This window comes from Loxodonta africana, chromosome 10 (genome assembly GCF_030014295.1).
Source record: "Loxodonta africana isolate mLoxAfr1 chromosome 10, mLoxAfr1.hap2, whole genome shotgun sequence".
Taxonomy (NCBI): Eukaryota; Metazoa; Chordata; class Mammalia; order Proboscidea; family Elephantidae; genus Loxodonta; species Loxodonta africana.
In genome coordinates this window covers 43,399,957-43,419,379 of record NC_087351.1, presented here as the reverse complement: position 1 = coordinate 43,419,379, position 19,423 = coordinate 43,399,957, and the positions used below count along the sequence as shown (strand labels likewise).

Below are 19,423 nucleotides of genomic sequence, written 5' to 3'. Positions count from 1 at the left end.
GATGAAAAATAGACAAAAATAGCTGTGGCCACAATCTCCGGACTGCAAAGCCACTGTCCTATCAACTTGGGCCGCAGGCTCCTTCATCCGCTCTTTCGGCGGTGGAGCAGTCACGCCTGCCAGAGTGGGCGTTCGATGGCTCGGCGGCCGGCTGGCGGGGCCTCGGATCGGAGGCGCGCTCCCAGTCGCGGCTCCCGCCGCGTTGGCCGCTCGGAGCGCTCAGGTCCCGCCCCGCGCGCGCCTCTCCCGCCCCACTGCCTCATAGTCACCGCCACCGGCAAGTCGCTGCGCTGCCCTGCTGCTGAAAGGAGCCAGGCAATGTGGCGGGACCGGGACGGGCGCTGAGGTGTGGGGACCCCGAGGGCGAGCAGTCGGGGACTTCGGGAGAGGAGACGGTGTCCCGGCTGCCTGCCGGCCGTGGAGGAGCGACACACCGGGCCCGGCACCGTGAGTGGTCCCGCTCGAGGGCCCCCAAGGTGGTCGGGACAGCGTTGTGGGCGGGGAGGAAGCTGGGGCCCAGGGTGCGAGGAAAGGGTCAAGGGGTTTGGTGTCGTGGTCGTCGGCGTCAGGGTTCACTGAGGAGGGGCTGAACCGGGGCGCAGGGCTGGCTAGACCGCCCATGCGATCCGTCCTTTCTCCTAGCTTCCCGGGCTCCGGGAAAGTCTGGTCTCATCCGAGCACAACAGGTAGCGGCGGACTCTGCCCGCCGATGGGAGCTCGGGACCGGAGTGCGGGGAAGGTCGGGAAGTCGGGTCCCGCCTCTGGGCGCGCGGCTCCCGGGACCCGCCCTGGCGGCGCCCGCTGCGCCTGGGGGGTGAGCCTGGAGCGCGGCCCCAAGCCGGGTTTCGGGTGAGGCTCTCCGAACGCCCCGTGCGTTTTCTGCAGACAACCCTCGTGACGATTGAGAAAACCCACCCTCAGTGTTGCTTGTTTCTAGACGGGAGCAGTGAAGAGAGAGTGAATGTTGCCTTCTATGTGTGGGGCTATTTCTACCCCTCTCAAGGAAGGAAACGCTTTGCTTAGTGGTATGAAAAACATTTCTTCTGACCCCACCCTCGGTCATTACGACGGTGTTTCTATAAAGTCTAGAGTTCTGGTGGTACAGTGGTTAAGAGGTCGCTGGAGTTCAAATCCACCACACACTCTGTGGCGACCCTGTGGGGCAGCTCTCCTCTGTGCTGTAAGGTCGCTCTGAGTTGAAATCAACGGATTTGGGTTTTTTTTTTTTTTTCTTTTCTTTTGGCTAAAGTCTAGAAACTTTATAAAGCGGTTTGTAGAATCACAATAATGTATACCCCTGGCAAGTTAATATAACTTTTTTGTCAAGTCAGATAATCTGAGTTAAATGACTTGAGTTCCTTTATTAAAGGTCATAATTATAAATTGTTTTTATGTGCATTTATTTATTCAGCTAATATTATTCAGCATCTTTTGTGTGCAAGCCCTTAAGGAATTTACAGCCTCGAGAAGACGTGTTAAAAGTTTAAGGAGATAAAAAGGGGCCCACAACCACAATTCAGAACTTTCAGAGATGGTACTTCCAGCAAAGTATTTTAAAAATTAACGAAAGCCAGAGAAGCATCATTAGAGCTAAACCTTTAAGGATGGATGGGCAGAGAGGATTTGTCCTGTTTCATTTTTCAGACATTTTAGAAAACATGCCCTTGAGAAAGCGATCTTAAATATAAGTTTTGAAGCTGAGATTGTCTTACATTTTATTGCCTTTTTTTTTTTTTAATTTTTCTTTTTCTTTAATGGGTAAACAGGCAGGGTTCATAACAAGAATAGAGACAGTTGGGCTGGATTTGTTGTGCCTTAGGATAGAATTATTTTATATATATAAAACCCACCCAAATATAGAAGGATTTATACAATAGTGAGAAGACTCCTGACCTGGTTTCTAGCTTAATCTCCTCCACTACCATTTATGGGATTTTAGTTCTCTTTCATTTTACTTTAATGACAGAAAATACGTAACTCCAAAGTAAGTTTTTAGATTTTTTTTTTAACTATACAACTAGTGAATACTTTCTCAATGGGAAAAAAAGTTAAAGTACCTTTCACTTGTTTTTAACCAATGCACCTACCTTTCTTTCTTCCAGCTGTATTTCAAAAAGGGATTGAGGTACAACAACGAAATAAATAAAATTTAGGGGGAAAAAAAGGAATTGAGGCAGTTTATAACCTTTATGTGCTTCTATTAATTACTTTATGTATAGAATAAGGGATTAAACTCAGAATGTTTTCAGTTACCTCGTATTCTGAAATTTATTTTATTCTAAATTTTGGTTAACCTGTATAGTGACATTTAAATGAATGACAACAACAAAAAGCTGTATTGAGTTTTCTGTGTTTCATTAATTATCCATAGCATCATAGAAGGGTTTGAACAGTTTTAATGGGACTATTGTTCTTTGATTTTAGGACTCACATCTTTTTAAGAAGACATGGAAAAAATTATTATTAAATTTTGTTTAAGAAATGAGTTCACTGGGGCCTGGTGGTTTAGTGGTTAATTTGCTCAGCTGCTAACCAAAAGGTCAGCGGTTTGAATCCACCAGCTGCTCCTTGGAAATCATATGGGGCAGTTCTGTTCTGTCCTATAGGGTTGCTGTGAGTCGGAGTTGACTCGATGGCAATGGGTTTTGGTTTGAAAGGAATTTGTAAGGACACCTATGTCATTTAATTCGGTTTCTAAAGACCTTGTGTAGTCTGTAGAAATAGGTCTAAAGTAAGGATGGGCAAACTACACACTGTGAGCCAAATCCAGCATGCTGCCAGTTTTTGTAAGTTTTGTTGCAACACAACGGTGCTTATTTGCATTGTTTATGACTGCTGCGGTGCTGGAAAGGCAGAGTTGAACAGAACGTGGGGTATCCCTAGATGCCACCCCCATTCTCCTCAGGCCCTTTTTGAGCATTTATTATTGCAGCTTACTATGTACCACACACTGTTTTAACTGCTTTGCATATATTAACTCTATTAATTCCTTGGAAAACCCCTGGGAGGGAGGGATGATTATTACCCCCACTTTACAGATGGCAGTACTGTTGTGACAGAGACTGTATGACCTAAAGTGTTTCACTCTGGTCGTTACAGAAAAAATTTGTCAGCCACTGGATTAGAACCCTAATCACTAAGTCTTTTGTAGGAGGAAATATGTTAGATTCAGTTTTAATTCTTAATCCTGCTTTGTCTTTATTGTCAGATAAACTCTTGTTGTTAGTTGCCATGCAGTCATCCCTACTCATGGCAACCCCATGTGTGCAGATTAGAACTACTCTTTATGGTTTTCAAGGCCATGACCTTTCAGAAGCAGGTCACCAGGCCTGTCTTTTAAGGAACCTGTAGGTGGGTTCAAACTGCCAACCTTTAGGCAGGCAGGTAGTCAAGTGCGTAACCTTTTGTACCATCTACAGACTTCTTTTGTTAAAGGAAATAGGTTAAAATTCAGTTTTAATTCTTAATCCTGCTTTTTCATTGTCATGTCAGATAAACTGTAGGATCCCATGAATGCTGTGGGTACTATATGTATAACGACGGAGGAACAACGTGGCTTTTTTGCTACATCTACCTAGTATAAAGTTTTATAATTTTAGCAGTTCTGGCTCTTTGGAAAGCTAGAGAGAGAGATTGGATTGTTATGTTTATCTAATACTTTTATAATTTTCAGTTGTAATTTAGATGAGGTGTGGAATTTCTTGTTCATTTAGTAAAGATCTGTTTTTAATGTATGTGGTATTTATCATAAGCAACAAGGAGGCCTGGTGATACAATGGTTAAGTGCTTGGCTGCTAACTGGAAGGTCCGCGGTTCGAACCCACCAGCCACTTCTCAGGAGAAAAGACCTGGTGATCTGCTCCTGTAAAGATTTCAGCCTGGGAAACCCTCTCTGTAGGGCATTTCTGCTCAGTCCTATAGGGTCACTCTAAGTCAGAATCAACTCGACAGCACTTAACAACATCATAAACAACAATAAATTACTTAGAATGTTTTCTTAAATATGAATCTAGTGATATAGCAGTTGATCAGGCAGATTATTAAAATTGTAATTGTAAGTGTGAAATCACACGTATGTACGGTAAGAGCCAAATAAAAGATTAGAACTGTCTAAACAGATAGCCAGCATTTCAAATCTGGAGCATAAACCCCGAATCATGCTTGGGTTTAAAAAATTTTTAATAGTACCAACTTTTTTGTTTCTAGAAAAGAAGCATAGTATAGCCATGTTAAAGAACTATGTTAATGTTACATGCCTAGGAAATTAGAGCTGGTTTTGTGACACGGAAAGAAGGAAAACCCCGGGGGAGGTGATAATTCTAAATATTTAAAGCATTGGATATGCTTTTGCTAATCTTACATGGTATGGTCCTAAATCACTAAGTAAAATGTTTTATATATCCGTACTTTTTCAGTACCTTAGTTATCCATATTATTGCCCAAGTAGTACTTCTCTGTGGATAAATATACAACAGCATTTATATCCTTTTTTGTTACATTCATAGGTTTCTGTATGTCGAATATATGCGTGCTTTGTGTAAGTATATAAAAATAATCTTTCATTGATTCAATACAAGTAATACATTTTTATACAAATAAAATTATCAGAAAACTGAAATTATCTATTGAAACACCAAATCTTTTAAAAAATATTTTGGAAGGGAAAAAAAAAAGATACACATACAAAATTCCTTAAGCTCCATTCTAGAATTCAAAAGGCTCTGAAGAATTTTCTTCTTAACTCATTTGGCAGCAAAACATGATTTGAACTGATAAATGAAGCTATTTATAGTTATTATTTATCTCACCTTGTGTGACTATGAGGAGCCCTGGTGGCTCAGTGGTTAAGCGCTCAGCTACTAACCGAAAGGTCAGTGATTGGAACCCACTAGCTGCTCCGTGGGAGAAAAACTTGACAGTCAGCTTCTGTAAAGATTACAGCCTTGGATACCCTGTGGGGCAGTTCTGCCCTGTCCTATAGGGTCACTGAGTCAGAATCGAGTCAATGGCAATGGGTGAATGAGTTTTGTGTGACCGTGCTTATCTTTTCCTGTAGAGATATTAACAAGTTTGATTATGGAATGGTACCTCAGACCTGATTGGGGGTTTGAGGTAATAGTATGTACACTATATTACTTGGGCGAATTATGACAGTGACAGCCAGAATGCACAGTAATATGGAGTTGTTCCAGGGAGCCATACTTGCAAAATTAAGAGCCTACCTGGGCATTTGGCAGGGAGTGAGAAGCAGTGTCTGCCAACAAAGGCCTCAGGTGGGGCTCCAGGAAGATTAGAAATGTAGCTGAATTCTAGACTAGGTATTCCATAAGGTATGTTGTGAGCTAGACGTAGTAACTAGGGAGAAGCCAGGATGTTAGGTCATGGTGCAGATTAAGGGTGAATCTGTCAGTGCTAACCAGGTTGTAAGAGCCATAAACAGCTAGGGAAGGAAAAAAAGGGATTCTAAGGAAGGCAGGGACTGGTAGCTAAACTAGGAGGTCATAAGTGGCAGATTGCAATAGCAGCAAATACAAGGGTAAAGTTCTTTTGAAAAACTGAACAAGGGTTTCTGTCGACCCAACCGTGCTGGGGAAATAATGGCATCCTGTACACTTTGCACCTGTACTAAATGGCCACGTATTGCTCTGCTTTTTGAAATAAAAAACCAAACCAAACCCATTGCCATCAAGTTGACTCCGACTCATAGCGACCCTATAGGACAGAGTAGAACCGTCCCGTAGGGCGGCTGGTGAATTGGAACTGCTGACCTTTTGGCTAGCAGTGATAGCTCTTAACCACTGTGTCACCAGGGCTCTGCTTTTTGAAATACCTATATTAAATATATTATCTCTTCCATCACTCTTAGCTGCCTGCGCTTACTTCTTCCTGCTCTCAATGGGTTTGTTCCATCAAATTTTTTTTTTTAATTGTGATTGAGGTGAAAGTTTACAGAGCAAATTAGTTTCTCATTCAAAAATTTATATACAAATTGTTTCATGGCATTGGCAGCAGTTCCACATTGTGTCAGCGTTCTCCCCCTTTCCCTCCCCACCCCGGGTTCACCACGTCCATTGTCTAGTTTTCCTGTCCGCTCCACCTTCTCGTCTTTGTTCCTGGGCAGGTGTTGCCCTTTCGATCTGGTATTCTTGAGTGATGTGAGAAGCACATTCCTCACATGTGTTATTTGTCTCATAGCCCCCCCCCCCCCCCCAAATCTTTGGCTGAAAGGTGATCCTCAGGAGTGGCTTCAATTCTGTGTTAGAAAGATGTTCGCAGGCCATAGTCTCGGGGGCTTCTCCAGTCTGTCAGACCAATGAGTCTGATCTTTCTTGTGAGTTTGATCATTTGTTCTACATTTTTCTCCCCCTGTGTCCAAGACCCTCTGTTGTAATCTCAGTCAGAGCGATCAGTAGTGGAGCCAGGTACTTTTGATCTCGGGGACATGTACAATGTGGTTTATGTGGTCCATTAGTCTTTTGAACAAATTGCTCCCTTGAGTCTTTAGTTTTCCCCCCCCTCCTTTGCTCTGGATGAAAACGCTGGTGGAGTAGTGGTTAAGAGCTGCGGCTGCAAGCCAAAAGGTGGGCATTTCCAATCTACCCGGCGCTACTTGGAAACCGTATGGGGCAGTTCTGCTCTGTCCTATAGGGTTACTATGAGTCGAAATCAACTCAGTGGCAATGGGTTTGGTTTTTTTTTTTTTTTGCTCTGGACTAGAAAAAAACAATACTTGTATCTTAGATGGCTACTTGCAAGCTTTTAAGACCCCGGAGGCTACTCTCCAAAGTTGAATGTAACAATGTCTTTAAGAACTATGTTGTGCTAGTTGATGTAGATGTCCCTCAAGTCTGTGGTCCATTGCCTTCAAGCCTGGGAACTTCATCCCATGAGGTATTTAGTTATATTTTGGAGGTTTCCCTGATTATGCCGCTTGTGTGCTCTGCTGTCTGTATTAATATTTCAGGAGCATCTACAGTCATGTATTTAGAAATTTCCACCTCCGAACCTGTTATCTGCCAATGGGAGTGTTTCCTTAACCCCTCCCTCACCTCTGGGCATATCTGTGTTTCCATTTGTAGATTATTTGTTGACTCTATTGTTGCAGTGTTCGGACAGAACAAGGGGATACTGACTGGTTTAAAGTCAGGAAAGGTGTGCGTCAGGGCTGTAGTCCTTCACCGTACCTATTTAATCTGTGTGCTGAACAAATAATACAAGAAGGTGGACCCTATGAAGAAGAACAGGGCATCAGGATTGGAGGAAGACTCATTAACAACCTGCGTTATGCAGATGACACAACCTTTCTTGCTGAAAGTGAAGAGGACTTGAAGCACTTACTGATGAACATCAAAGGCCACGGCCTTCACTATGGATTGCACCTCAACATAAGGAAAACAAAAATCCTCACAACTGGACCAATGAGCAACATCATGGTAAACGGAGAAAAGATTGAAGTTGCCAAGGATTTCATTTTACTTGGATCCACAATCAACAGCCGTGGAAGCAGCAGTGAAGAAATCAAAAGACGCATTGCATTGGGCAAATCTGCTGCAAAGGACCTCTTCAAAGTGTCGAAGAGCAGAGATGTCACCTTGAAGACTAAGGTGCACCTGACCCAAGCCGTGGTATTTTCAATTGCATCATATGCATGTGAAAGCTGGACAGTGAATAAGGAGGACCGAAGAAGAGTTGATGCCTTTGAATTGTGATGTTAGCAAAAAATATTGAATATACCATGGACTGCCAAAAGAATGAACAAATCTGTCTTGGAGGAAGTACAACCAGAGTGCTCCTTGGAAGCAAGGATGGCAAGACTGCATTTTATATACTTTGGACATGTTGTCAGGAGGGATCAGTTCCTGGAGAAGGACATCATGCTTGGCGTAGTACAGGGTCAGCGGAAGAGAGGAAGACCCTCAACGAGGTGGATTGCCACAGTGGCTGCATCAGTGATCTCAAGCATAACAACGATTGTGAGGATGGCTCAGGACCAGGCAGTGTTTCGTTCTGTTGTGCATAGGGTTGCCATGGGTTGGAACCAACTTGATGGCACCTAACAACAACAACATTGTTGCAGTATTGTCTACACTATAGTAGTTACCGTTCCAAAAACCAAACCAAACCTGTTGCCATCTAGTCTATCCCCTCATAGTGATGGTATAGACAGAGTAGAAACGCTCCAGAGGTTTCCGAGGAGCGGCTGTTGGATTTGAATTGCCAACCCTTGATTAGCAGCCGAGCCCTTTACCACTGTGCCTCTTTTATTCCTGCTTTCTTCTGAGTGTCCTCACTTACCTTGATCATGTTGTGCTGACTTCTCCCATATTGTGTATTGGCTTTCCCTTCACTGTATTAACTCTTGTTTACTGTCTCTTTGGTAATTTTCCCTCCCTCCTCTTCCCTCTCCTGGTAACCATCAGAGAGTTTTGTTTTTTTTTTCTCCCTGTGTGTAAACTATCTGTTGTTTCTTTATAAAAGCGGTTTCATACAATGTTTTTTTGTGTGTGTGATTGACTTTTTCACTCAGCATGATGCCCTCCAGATTCATCCATGTTGTGAGGTACTTCATGGATTCATCATTATCCTTTATTGTTGCATAGCATGCCATTGTATATATGTACCATAGTTTATCGGTCCATTCATCTTTTGATAGGCACTTAGGTTGTTTCTACCTTTTTGCTATTGTGAATAATGCTGTAGTGAGCATGGGTGTGCACATGTCTGTTGTGTCATGGCCCTTATTTCTTTAGGATATATACCTAGGGGTGGATTGTTGGGTCATTTGGTATTTCTATTTCCAGCTTTTTGAGGAAGCAGCGTACCGTTTTCCATAGTGGTTGTACCATTTTACGTTCCTACCAGCAGTGTATAAGAGTTCTAGTTTCCCTGCATCGTCACTAACATTTATTTTGTTTTTAATGCCTGTAAAGTCAGGGTGAAATGGTATCTCGGTGTATTTTGATGTGCATCTCTCTAATTGCTGATGATCCCGAGCATTTCTTCTCGTGTTTGTTAGGAGCCTGAAATTCTTCTTTGGTTAAGTGTCTGTTCATATTCTTTTCCCATTTCTTAATGGGATTATTTGGTTTTTTTTTGTTGTTGGTGAGGTGTTGACCTTCATTTCGCTTTTAATGTGGTTCTCTACTCTGCCCTAGCCAGAATCCAGATAGCTGGATTATTAGTCATGTCTAAACTAAGAATGAATAGGCTTTGAGGGACCAGGAGACTTGTCAGTAAAATCCATGAGTTTTGAAACAACTAATTGCTGTATAGATTTTATTGTTTGTTTACTTCCTGTTATTGGACTCTCAACTGTGTGCCAAGTAGTAAAATTGTGAGATAGTGACTTTAAGTTGAGTGAGGTGGAAGAGACAAAGTGAGTAAAATTCTTGTTATTTTAAAATCTGCCTTCTGGCACATTACGTGTCCAGAATGAGAGCTTCATTCCCAGGGAGAGATGGGAAAGTTGTGTGGAATGAAGAGTGATAAAAAATTGTCAAGAGTAGCCTAAGATTAAACTAATATTGTTAGTACACATCGATTTACTGACTAGATGGGCAGGGCCCTCTGGAAGCTGGTGTCTCTAGAAGACCTAACACTTTAGCAAAAAGCTGTGAAGTACTGGAGACATGAGAGGAGAATGAAATGATAAGAAAGAAGACCACAGTTACTATATGAATATGATGCTTCAGCAGCTGTGGCAATAATGAAGTCATTAATAGCAGCAATTAGAGACTATATGAAGCAGTTGAAGAAACATGGACATTAAAAGTAGACAGACACGGGCATTATCATCTTTATGCCACTTAAAGAGCATTTTGACCTTGGACAGATTCCTTAGCTCGCTATCCTCACCTATAAAATGAGAATTACAGTACCTAAGTTACAGTGCTGTGAGGATTACATAAGATAGTGAATAAAAAGGATCTAGTCAGGAGATCCTCAAAAAATGTTAGTTCCTTTTCCTATCGCTGCCTTATTAGGGTTGGTTCCTACTGCCCTGTCGTGCCCCCGAGAACACTTCCTTTTACACTTCCTGGGTTTTGTCTTTCATAATTTGGAAAAATTGCCAAAAACAGCTACACTTTAATTGGGCCCCCACTAGCAATCTCTCCTTCACTGGATTCTATCAGTTTCTGCTGTTCTCATCCCTGACACTGACCTGTTGTATTTTCTTTTTTTAAAGAAGGGAAAGTGAATTCAATCCCCACTTCTGGCCCCTTCCTCACTCTAACTTTTAAATTCCATGTCCTATATCTCCTTCTTTTCCATCCCATCCTAAGTTCACTGTCTTAGGAGATGTGCTCCCCACCAGTTCTTGGAAATGTATTTGCTGTTCCCATTGGCTTGTGTATACAGTAATGATAAGCAGCATTCTCCCACCTCTTACCAAACCAAGTTTATAGGAAATATTCTTGGAATCTTGGTACTCTGAATGTATTTTCATGGTATATTAAAATACAATACTTGTGCTACGTTTGGCATACATTAGACTTTTGTGGCATGACTTAAGAAACATGGATTGAGTTGATTGTATGGAATTTGTGTTTAGAATTCCAAAAATCAGAGTTTAAAATTTATGATGCAACAACGCATTTTTAGTTGGAGAAGGGTGTGTATGTGTAACATTTTAAAAGTATGAATAGCACAATTTTTTATGTGAACTAATGAGTCATGAATGTACCAGGTTGATTAAAACTGTTACATTCCTTACTTATAGTCCAGGAGTAGCTAACAGAAGATTCTATCTGCTTGTATTTAGGATTCTGAATGTTGGGTAATTTGATTTGTTACATATCTTCATGTTACATAATAAAAATCCTATCATAGTATGAAAAACAAGGAAATTTTATGTCTTTTGACCTATAATTGTCTTAAACTTTTTACTTTAGAGTAGCATTACTAAGATTATGTTCTGTGGAACAGCAATTCCACAAGATTCCCTGTCAAAATAAGAAACGTTGGGGGAGAGGTGTATAGTTAAAACCTACTGAGAAACATCAAATGCTGTATCTGTACTCCCTACTGACTGACTGTAATGCCCATTACCATATTATATTAATGAAGAAGCTTTAGTGTAAATAAAACTGCCAACTAGTCATTTCTCAGAAATATTCGGACTTTGATCCCCCCGGTGTTTGCTCTCATTCTTTGAAACTATTATTTTACCAATCACTGTTTGGGAAACACTGCTTTGCTTACAGGACTTTGTCAACATTAGAAATTCTGTAGTTGCCATTTAGTTTTCATAATTACAATTTTTATTGAGATCCTAATATTCTTTGAATATGTTAAACTTTAACCATTTCGCTCATGTTGGACTTGTAAATTTCCAGTTTTCACTTTTATAATGCAGTAATCACTATTTTTATGCTTTTTTCCTTTTTCTTTCTTTAGCATGAATTTTCAAAAGCTAAACATCAATTAGTTTTCATACTTTTATGACTTCTTATATATTGTTTTTCAAAAGAGTTGAACTTGTTTGAGCTGAGACTATTCATATATGAAACTATCAGTTTTTCTAGAATCTTCTCCGTATTGGATATACAAGTTTTTTACTTAACATGTTTGGATTTAATGTAATTTTAAACGGAGCCCTGGTGGCACAGTGGTTAAGAGTGCGGCTGCTAGCCAAAAGGTTGATAGTTCAAATCCACCAGCCGCTCCTTGGAAACCCTATGGGGCTGTTCTGTTCTGTACTATAGGGTTGCTATAAGTCAGCCTCAACTCGGTGGCAGTGAGTTTGGGTTTTGGGGGGGAATTTTCAACCCTGTAGCTAAGTCAAATGATTTCTTATTGAGCTTAAATCAGTATTGTTCGGTTAACATTTTAAAGTATTAACATGTATGAGAACTAATTTATTTTATGGGTTTTTTTATAATAGAGAATTGGGCTAGAAAGTCTGGGATTAAATCCATGCAAAATAATAGCATAGAGGTTTGATTTCATTGTCAGAAATTTTCCTGTTTTCTGAAGTCATTCTCAGTTGTTTAGGGTTTATGTAAAAATAATGTCAAGATAAATGTTTCTTATGCGGTTTATTAGGTGGGTTATATGAGCGTACCCAAACTCCGTTGCTGTCAAGTCAATTCCAACTCATAGCGATCCTATAGGACAGAGTAGAACTGCCCCATAGTTTCCAAAGAGCGGATGGAGGATTCAGACTGCCAGCCTTTGGCTAGCAGCCTGTTTCTTAACCAGTAGTGAACCCTAATCTCTTATTAAAACAATCTAAATTGTCTAAGTCTCAGTATTCTCATTTAGAAAATAGGAATGATGCTAGTAGTTATTTTATGGTGGTGTGAGAATTAGATAAAATAATCCATTTATTGCAGCACACCAGCCCCTCTAAATTCCAATGCAGTTGATGTAGACTCAACTTTGGTGTGGTGTTTTTGTTTTTTTTTTTTTTCCAGGCAGCTGTGTCCCTGTGAATTGGAATCAATTAGATGGCAACAGGTTTTTATTTTGTTTGTTTAGTCTGCATTGTTTGGTATAGTTCTGTTATTTTGACATGCTTAGCTTCCTTTAATTTGAACAGTTTGCTCACTTCATCTGTGTTGTTCTTTTTGGTATTTTCTCAACCCTCCCTTTTTAATTGTTTGACCCTTATACTTGGAGGGATCAGGAGATGGAGCCGATTTTATGGTTTACTAAAAGGTGTTTTGTTTTCAAAGCTCTGTTCATTCATTACATCTTAATGTCAAAGACTGTTTTTCTTTCCTTTTTTTCCTCCATATGGAAAGGGTATCTAGCATTGAGGAAAAGAAGTGAGCTCTACTACTTACGGGCATCTTAATTATTTCCTCATCCACAAAATGGGGATCAGTAATACCTTCCTTCCTTTCCTCCTTGTGATAATTAGTGTTAATATAAGTTAAGCCCCTAAAATGTTCCTGCCTCGGCAAATAGTAAATATCATCTTTTCGTGATTTGGTAGTCTGTTGGGAACGCGAAGGGCATAGCCACAAACTGCAGCAGGCTATACTAGAGCCTTCCCCATCTGTGATTTTACCAAGATGATGATAACAAATGGTATTGTGAATTTTAGATGTTAAGAATCTAACAGAAACTTAGTTTGTTCGTTGGTTTTGTTTCATTTAAAAAGTTTTTAAACCACATCACTGAAAATTTGGAGACCAGAGAAAAGAAAACATTATCCATAGTGCTACTTTTCTAATAATCATTGTTAAAATTTTTGAATCATAATTTGGAAAATCTCACGATCTAACTGACTAGAGAAGCCAAACATCATTTTAAAAAACATAAATATAATAATGGAAAAAAATATATACCAAAAGGAGATAGTACTGGAGGAGAATTAACCATGAAAGACTTCCTGAAGAAAGTGAATTTATGGCTGAATTTTAAAGTAAGTGAGCTTATTATGGAAAGAAAGAAGCAAGATATTTCAGATAAATAGATGGAATAAATACAGACAAGATTAAAAAATCATCAAGATAGTAACTATTAAAGAACATCAAAATTATAAACTTTTAGACTGTGCCTAGAAGTATTTAAAGTATTGTACTAAGGAGCTCTGGTGGAGCAACTCTTAAGTGCCCGATTGGTAGTTGGAACCCACCAGGGCCTCCCAGGGAGAAAACAAAAAGACATAGTGATCTGTTCCTGTAAAGATTACAGCCTAGGAAACCCTATGGGGCAGTTCTACTCTGTCATAAAGGGTCACTTGGAGTTGGAAACCGCTTAGCAGCACACAACAAAAAAAGACCTTGTTTTCTCACAGAGGACAGTCTTCCTTAAGTACCATCTCGGGTATGACCTAATGCTCTGTGTACCCTGTGAGTTCCTATTTTGTAACCTATAATTTTGCAAACCCTGAATCACAAATGGGAACCTTAGGTCAGAATAGAATGATCCAGCTTCTTCCTAGATTAAAGGTAATTATTTTTGGAAAGGTTTTGATTTTAAGAGTTCTGCTTCCTGAAGTGTGGAAGATTCTTGAGAGGTTTTTTGGTTTTTAAACAAAGCTGAGAAACAAAGCTGAGTTGAAGTTGGTATGATGACTTTTGAAGAAGCGATTAAAGAAATAATTGAAATTTAAGTATGAAAAATATTTCAAAATTTTAAGCATTGAATATATTCAGGAATTAATTCTATTTACTGCTTAGTGACTTGTTCATTTTGCATATTGTTCCTTTCCTGTTCTAGGGGAGAAAAACTAACCAACCAGACCAACAAACCTAACATATGTCCGATGTTCAATTTGGTTATTTGTGATTTCTACCTTTTCTCTTTTCAAAATGACATAATATATCATTTTAAGAAACTGAAATGACCAAAAAGATTGGGAAGACTTTACCCCCTGTAAATTTCAACGTATGTTCCTACCTTTACCAAAATAGACCTATAAGCCCTAGATAGAGAAAATTATGTTAGCACTGCACTTTTAAGGGACTGGCATAACCAATGTTTTTTGTTTTGTTTTGTTTTTGTTGTTGAAGGTGCTTACACTACCTTGCTAGATAAATTTGATATTAAATCACTTTTAGATGGAAATTAGCTGTTGTTGATAATATGGTTGAGAACTGCTCTTGGAGATGGCTTTGGAGTAAATTACTCTGGCCCTGGAAAACTGGTCCCTGGTGGTTCCTTTTCTCTGAGTAGTCAACAATATTTATACTTATGTATTATTCTTTTTTTTGTTGTTGTTATTCTAGGCCAACAGAGTCACTGGGTTTAAGAATAGAGAGCCATTTGAAAGCATCCCGTGTAAAGTGCGTTCTCTCCTACACTATGCCTGATCTTTGAAGACTGAGCACACTTATTTATATTGAATCATGAAATGGTCTGCATTTGACCTATCAAGACTGCAGTTTGACATAGTTCAATTTATTAGTAGTTTAGTGGTTCTTAAACTTTTCCATTAAACTGTAGTATTCTTACCAGCAGAGGGGAGTGATTTTGTTAAAGGAAGTCTAAAGCTGTAGTGTCATTTCAGAATTTCTTTGAGGTCTTAACGTTTTTATCATGAAACATTTTATTAATTTTGCCTTCTAGTAGGGTTGCTATGAGTCGGAATCGACTTGACAGCAACAAGTTTGGGTTTTGTTTTTTTGGTTATTGCATGTTAAATGCATGTTTGTTTTAATATAAAATAATGTTTTAAATTAATATCAGGGGCAAGTCTTTAAGTAAAATTTGATCCTCCAGTAATCTGCACCATGTTTATTTTATGGCATACTGTTGGGATTATTTATCTTGGTTTGAGAAGCATGGTTTGGGCACTGCCTTAGTACCTGTGCCTGCTTTTCTCAACACAAGACTTCAGGGATGAAAATGATGACTGAGGCACTAGGAGTATGTATCATACACAAAGTAAGGCAGTATTACCAAAGAAGTAAAGAGTGTCCCTGAGAGCTTAGGTCTAAAAAGTGCCTAAGGACTTTAGTTACTGGCTTTAGGGTAAGCACATATGTTGCCTGTAAAGTAATGGACTAATGCTCTTGTGTAGCTTATAAAAACATATGAAAAGTGATCATAACAGATATATGTTAAATGTTTCTCCTTGGAGTGGTTTACCTAGGTCTGGAAGTTACTGTGCTGGTAACGTTTTGGTTAATACTTTATATTGCATTCATGGAGATTCATAGTACACATAAGCTCTATTAAATACCCTGAGAAGTCTTAAGGGTTAGAACACACACACATATAAAAAACACTGTAACTTTGCCTTAATACAAAATCTTACACGCACCTTGCTATGTACTCCTGTTTGCTCTCTCCCTAATGAGACAGCACACTCCTTCTCTCCGTCCTATACTCCGCTGTCTAGTCAGCCAGCTTTTGTTCCCCTCTGCCTTCTCATCTCCCCTCCAGACAGGAGCTGCCTACGTAGTCTCATGTGTCTACTTGAGCCGAGAAGCTCACTCCTCAGCAGTATCATTTTCTATCTTATAGTCCAGTCCAATCCCTGTCTGAAGAGTTGGCTTTGGGAATGGTCCCAGTGTTGGGCAAAGGAAGGTCTGGGAACCATGACCTCCAGGATCCTTCCTAGTCTGTCAGACCGTTAAGCCTGGTCTTTTTAAGAGAATTTGAGGTCTGCATCCCACTGCTCTTTTTCATTAGGAATTCTTTGTTGTGTTCTTGTCAGGGCAGTCATCGGTTGTAGCTGGGCACCACCTAGTTCTTCTGGTCTGAGGCTGATGGAGTCTCTGGTTTATGTGGTCCTTTCTGTCTCTTGGGCTCATAATTACCTTGTGTCTTTGGTGTTCTTCATTCTCCTTTGCTCCAGGTTGATTAAGACCAATTGATGCATCTTAGATGGCCACTTGCTAGCATTTAAGACCCCAGATGCCACTCAAAAAAGTGGGATGCAGAATGTTTTCTTAATAGATTTTATTATGCCAGTTGACCTAGATGTCCCCTGAAACCGTGGTCCCCAAACCCCTGCCCCTGCTACTCTGGCCTTTGAAGCATTGGGTTTGTTCAGGAAACTTCTTTGCTTTTGGTTTAGTCCACTTGTGCTGACCTCTCCTGCATTGTGTATTATCTTTCCCTTCACCTAAAATAGTTTTTGTTTACTGTCTAATTAGTGAATACCCGTCTCCCTTCCTCCCTCCCCACTCTCATAACCATCAAAGTATATTTTCTTCTCCCAAATTGTTTGAAACAGGGAACCTAGCATTATATGCTTGGGAAACACTGTTAACATTCTGTAGTTCTGTACCCAATTGTCATAGAGCCAACTCTGATTCATAACAACTCTATGTGTGTGAGAGTAGAACTGTGCTCCATAGGGTTTTCAATGGCTGATTTTTTGGAACTACATCACCAGGGCGTTCTTCTGAGATGCCTCTGAGTGGACTCAAACTGCCACCCTTTTGGTTAGCAGCCAGATAGGCAGCATGTTAACTCTTTGCACCACCCGGGGACTCTGTACTTATGCACTACCCACAAATTCTCTACAAATTCTAAGCTTTTTAAAGATGGCTAGCATCTAGGATGTGTGAGGGGCTTGATTTGATGAAAAAGGCAGCAGCATAATATACTGGTTAAAGTACATATATTTGGGGTCATCATTGTTAGGTGTACTAGTTATGTGACCTTAGGAGAACTATTTAGCTACTCTGTGCCTCAGTTTCTTCCTCTGCAGCTAACCTCATTGTATAGTTTAGTGGATTATTCAAGAAAATAAATGTAAAGCACCCAGAACACTGGCTAGAATATAGTAAGCAGTCAGTAAGTATTAACCAAAAACCAAACCCACTGCCATCAAGTTGATTCCGACTCATAGCGACCCTACGTTAGCTGCTGTTAAAAATAATGTCTGGCATTGCAGTTGGAAAAGCTGTTTTATGAAATTTGTTTTTCCAAGTAGCAAATGACCATTCTTTGAGCAATATATTTATATTGCTATATGCGTCTGCCTTTTTTTTTTTTTTTTGAGGGAAATCTACCTTTAATAAGGTGGGAGTGTCCCAAAAGCTAAGGTGCAGGTAGAAGCTAGGTACCCAGAGGGAGAGGAGTAGAGGGCACTTTGAAGGCACAACTGGCTAAGTCTTCCACCCCCCAGACACCGTCTGCTCCCCAGTGAGAAGTGGGCATCTCTCCTGGGCTCTGCAGTTGGTCATGCATGCATGCTGGGGGAGAGGGGCTGCCTCCGCTGGACCCCCAGATGTGTCTGCTTTTTAAAAACGAATCACTTTATAACGTCAACAGGAACATAAAATCGGAAAATAACAGAAAGATTAGAAAAATAAGCATTCTTTGGGCATATGTAGCTATAGGGTTTTGGTTGTATTAAAACATATAGGAGATAACACTGACTGTACTTGTATTCTTCCTAAAATGAGACTTCAAGTAAAAGCAGCAACATCTTTGTTTGTAAAATGTATTTGCTTATCACATTTATAGTGCCTGCATGGACATAGATGCATTTTAGATGTGACGATTTTGCTACAGGGTTACCAATATGAAAAGTGTACTTTCTTTAAGAGTAATTTATGTGAAGAATGTGTTGAGGATATTTGAGATAACTTTATGCCCTGCTTCTGATCTCAAGCTTTACACTGAATAATTTATTATTACATTGTGTTAGCTATTTTGCTTCTTGATAGATCATTTTACACCACAATATTGCTGCTGCCTAAGGAAAAAAATGTCTCTTCAGCAGTCCTAATGACCTCCAGAAAGGGTAATTTGATTCTTAAGATAGGACTTTGATTTGCACTGGCGGTTGCAAGAAATTTTCTTTATGATGCTGTTATTTTTTTCCTCAATCATAGATACTGAGTGCAAACTTACTTTTCACCTTCTGTGAACTTAGTAGGTTTCTTCCAGATGTTATTTCTTAGCATTTATTGATTTTATTATTAACTGTGTATATTTTGGCCAGTTCATTTAATTATTTAAAAGAATGGTATTTCTGAAAATAACCTAAGACGTACTTTTTTTCTTTTTTTTTTAAGGACTTTTAATACCAGGTCATGGGTGGTATTAGGCAGGACTAATGGGGAAGGGACAACCCAGAACGCAGCACACCGCCACAGCCCAGCATGCAGGCTTGAGAAGATAGTCGGGGGTGGGAGAAGAAGACTGGTAACTAGTACAGAAAATACTCTTTGGCCTCTGGGGCAGTGTCATGGTCAGAATCTAGAATATTGACCCAAGTCATAGGTCATAAATAGGATAAAGAGTAGGAGTTGAAAAACTAACACCATCATTGTTAGTTGCTGGGGAGTCAATTCTGACTCATGGTGACCCTGTGTGTGTAGAGTAGAACGGCTGCATTGGGTTTTCAAGACTCTGACCTTTCAGAAGCAGATCACCAGTCCTTACTTTCAAGGTGTCTCTGGGTGGGTTCAAACCACCAACCTTTCTGCTGGTAGTCACGTGCTCAACTGTTTGCTCCACCCAGGAACTCCTTAAATACCCATGGAAGTTGGCAAATAATGTAAATGAATAGTGAACAGGAGTGTCCGTCGTTTGTATATATGAAGCCTTCTCTGTTGTTTAATGTTCCTGATGATAGCTGCTATCCCTGTAAATAGTAACAGTGATTTTTTTAAAAGCCATTTTGTCTTTTTTGATTTCTAGCTTAAATAACTTTTTCCAACATTTTATTGTAATCTTTCAAAAATACAGAAAAATTGAATACTAAAATGATCCCCCATATATCCACTATCTACATTCAACTGTTAATATTTCCCCAGATTTTATAGCTGATTAACTTACTAAACCATTTGAAAGTGAGTTACATGACACCTTACTGCTGTATACTTGAACATGCACTTCCTAAAAATAAAAATCCAGTTCCATAGTCATAACGCCATCTTACAAATACACACATATGTGCACACATTTATATGTTATGTATGCTCTGGTAAGACGTTGAGGAGTACCCAGGAGATACTGATAGATAAAAAACAAAACCAGAAAAACCTCCTCTGTCTTCTGTTGA

General features: G+C 39.8%; 1 protein-coding gene across 6 annotated transcripts in view; it reads left to right on the top strand.

Annotated features, from left to right (window-relative positions):
• The first annotated feature begins 236 nt into the window (after nt 1-236).
• The window catches only part of HEATR5A (HEAT repeat containing 5A), a 141,462-nt gene continuing 122,275 nt past the window's right edge, over nt 237-19,423 (top strand). For 4 of the 6 annotated variants that reach the window (XM_064292379.1, XM_064292380.1, XM_064292381.1 and 1 more), the window contains exon 1: nt 237-447. The gene's annotated coding sequence lies outside the window, so the exon portion shown is untranslated. Of the gene's footprint in view, nt 448-784; nt 4,538-19,423 lie in introns of those variants that run through there. The other 2 variants (XM_023546094.2, XM_064292378.1) reach the window with 2 other exon arrangements.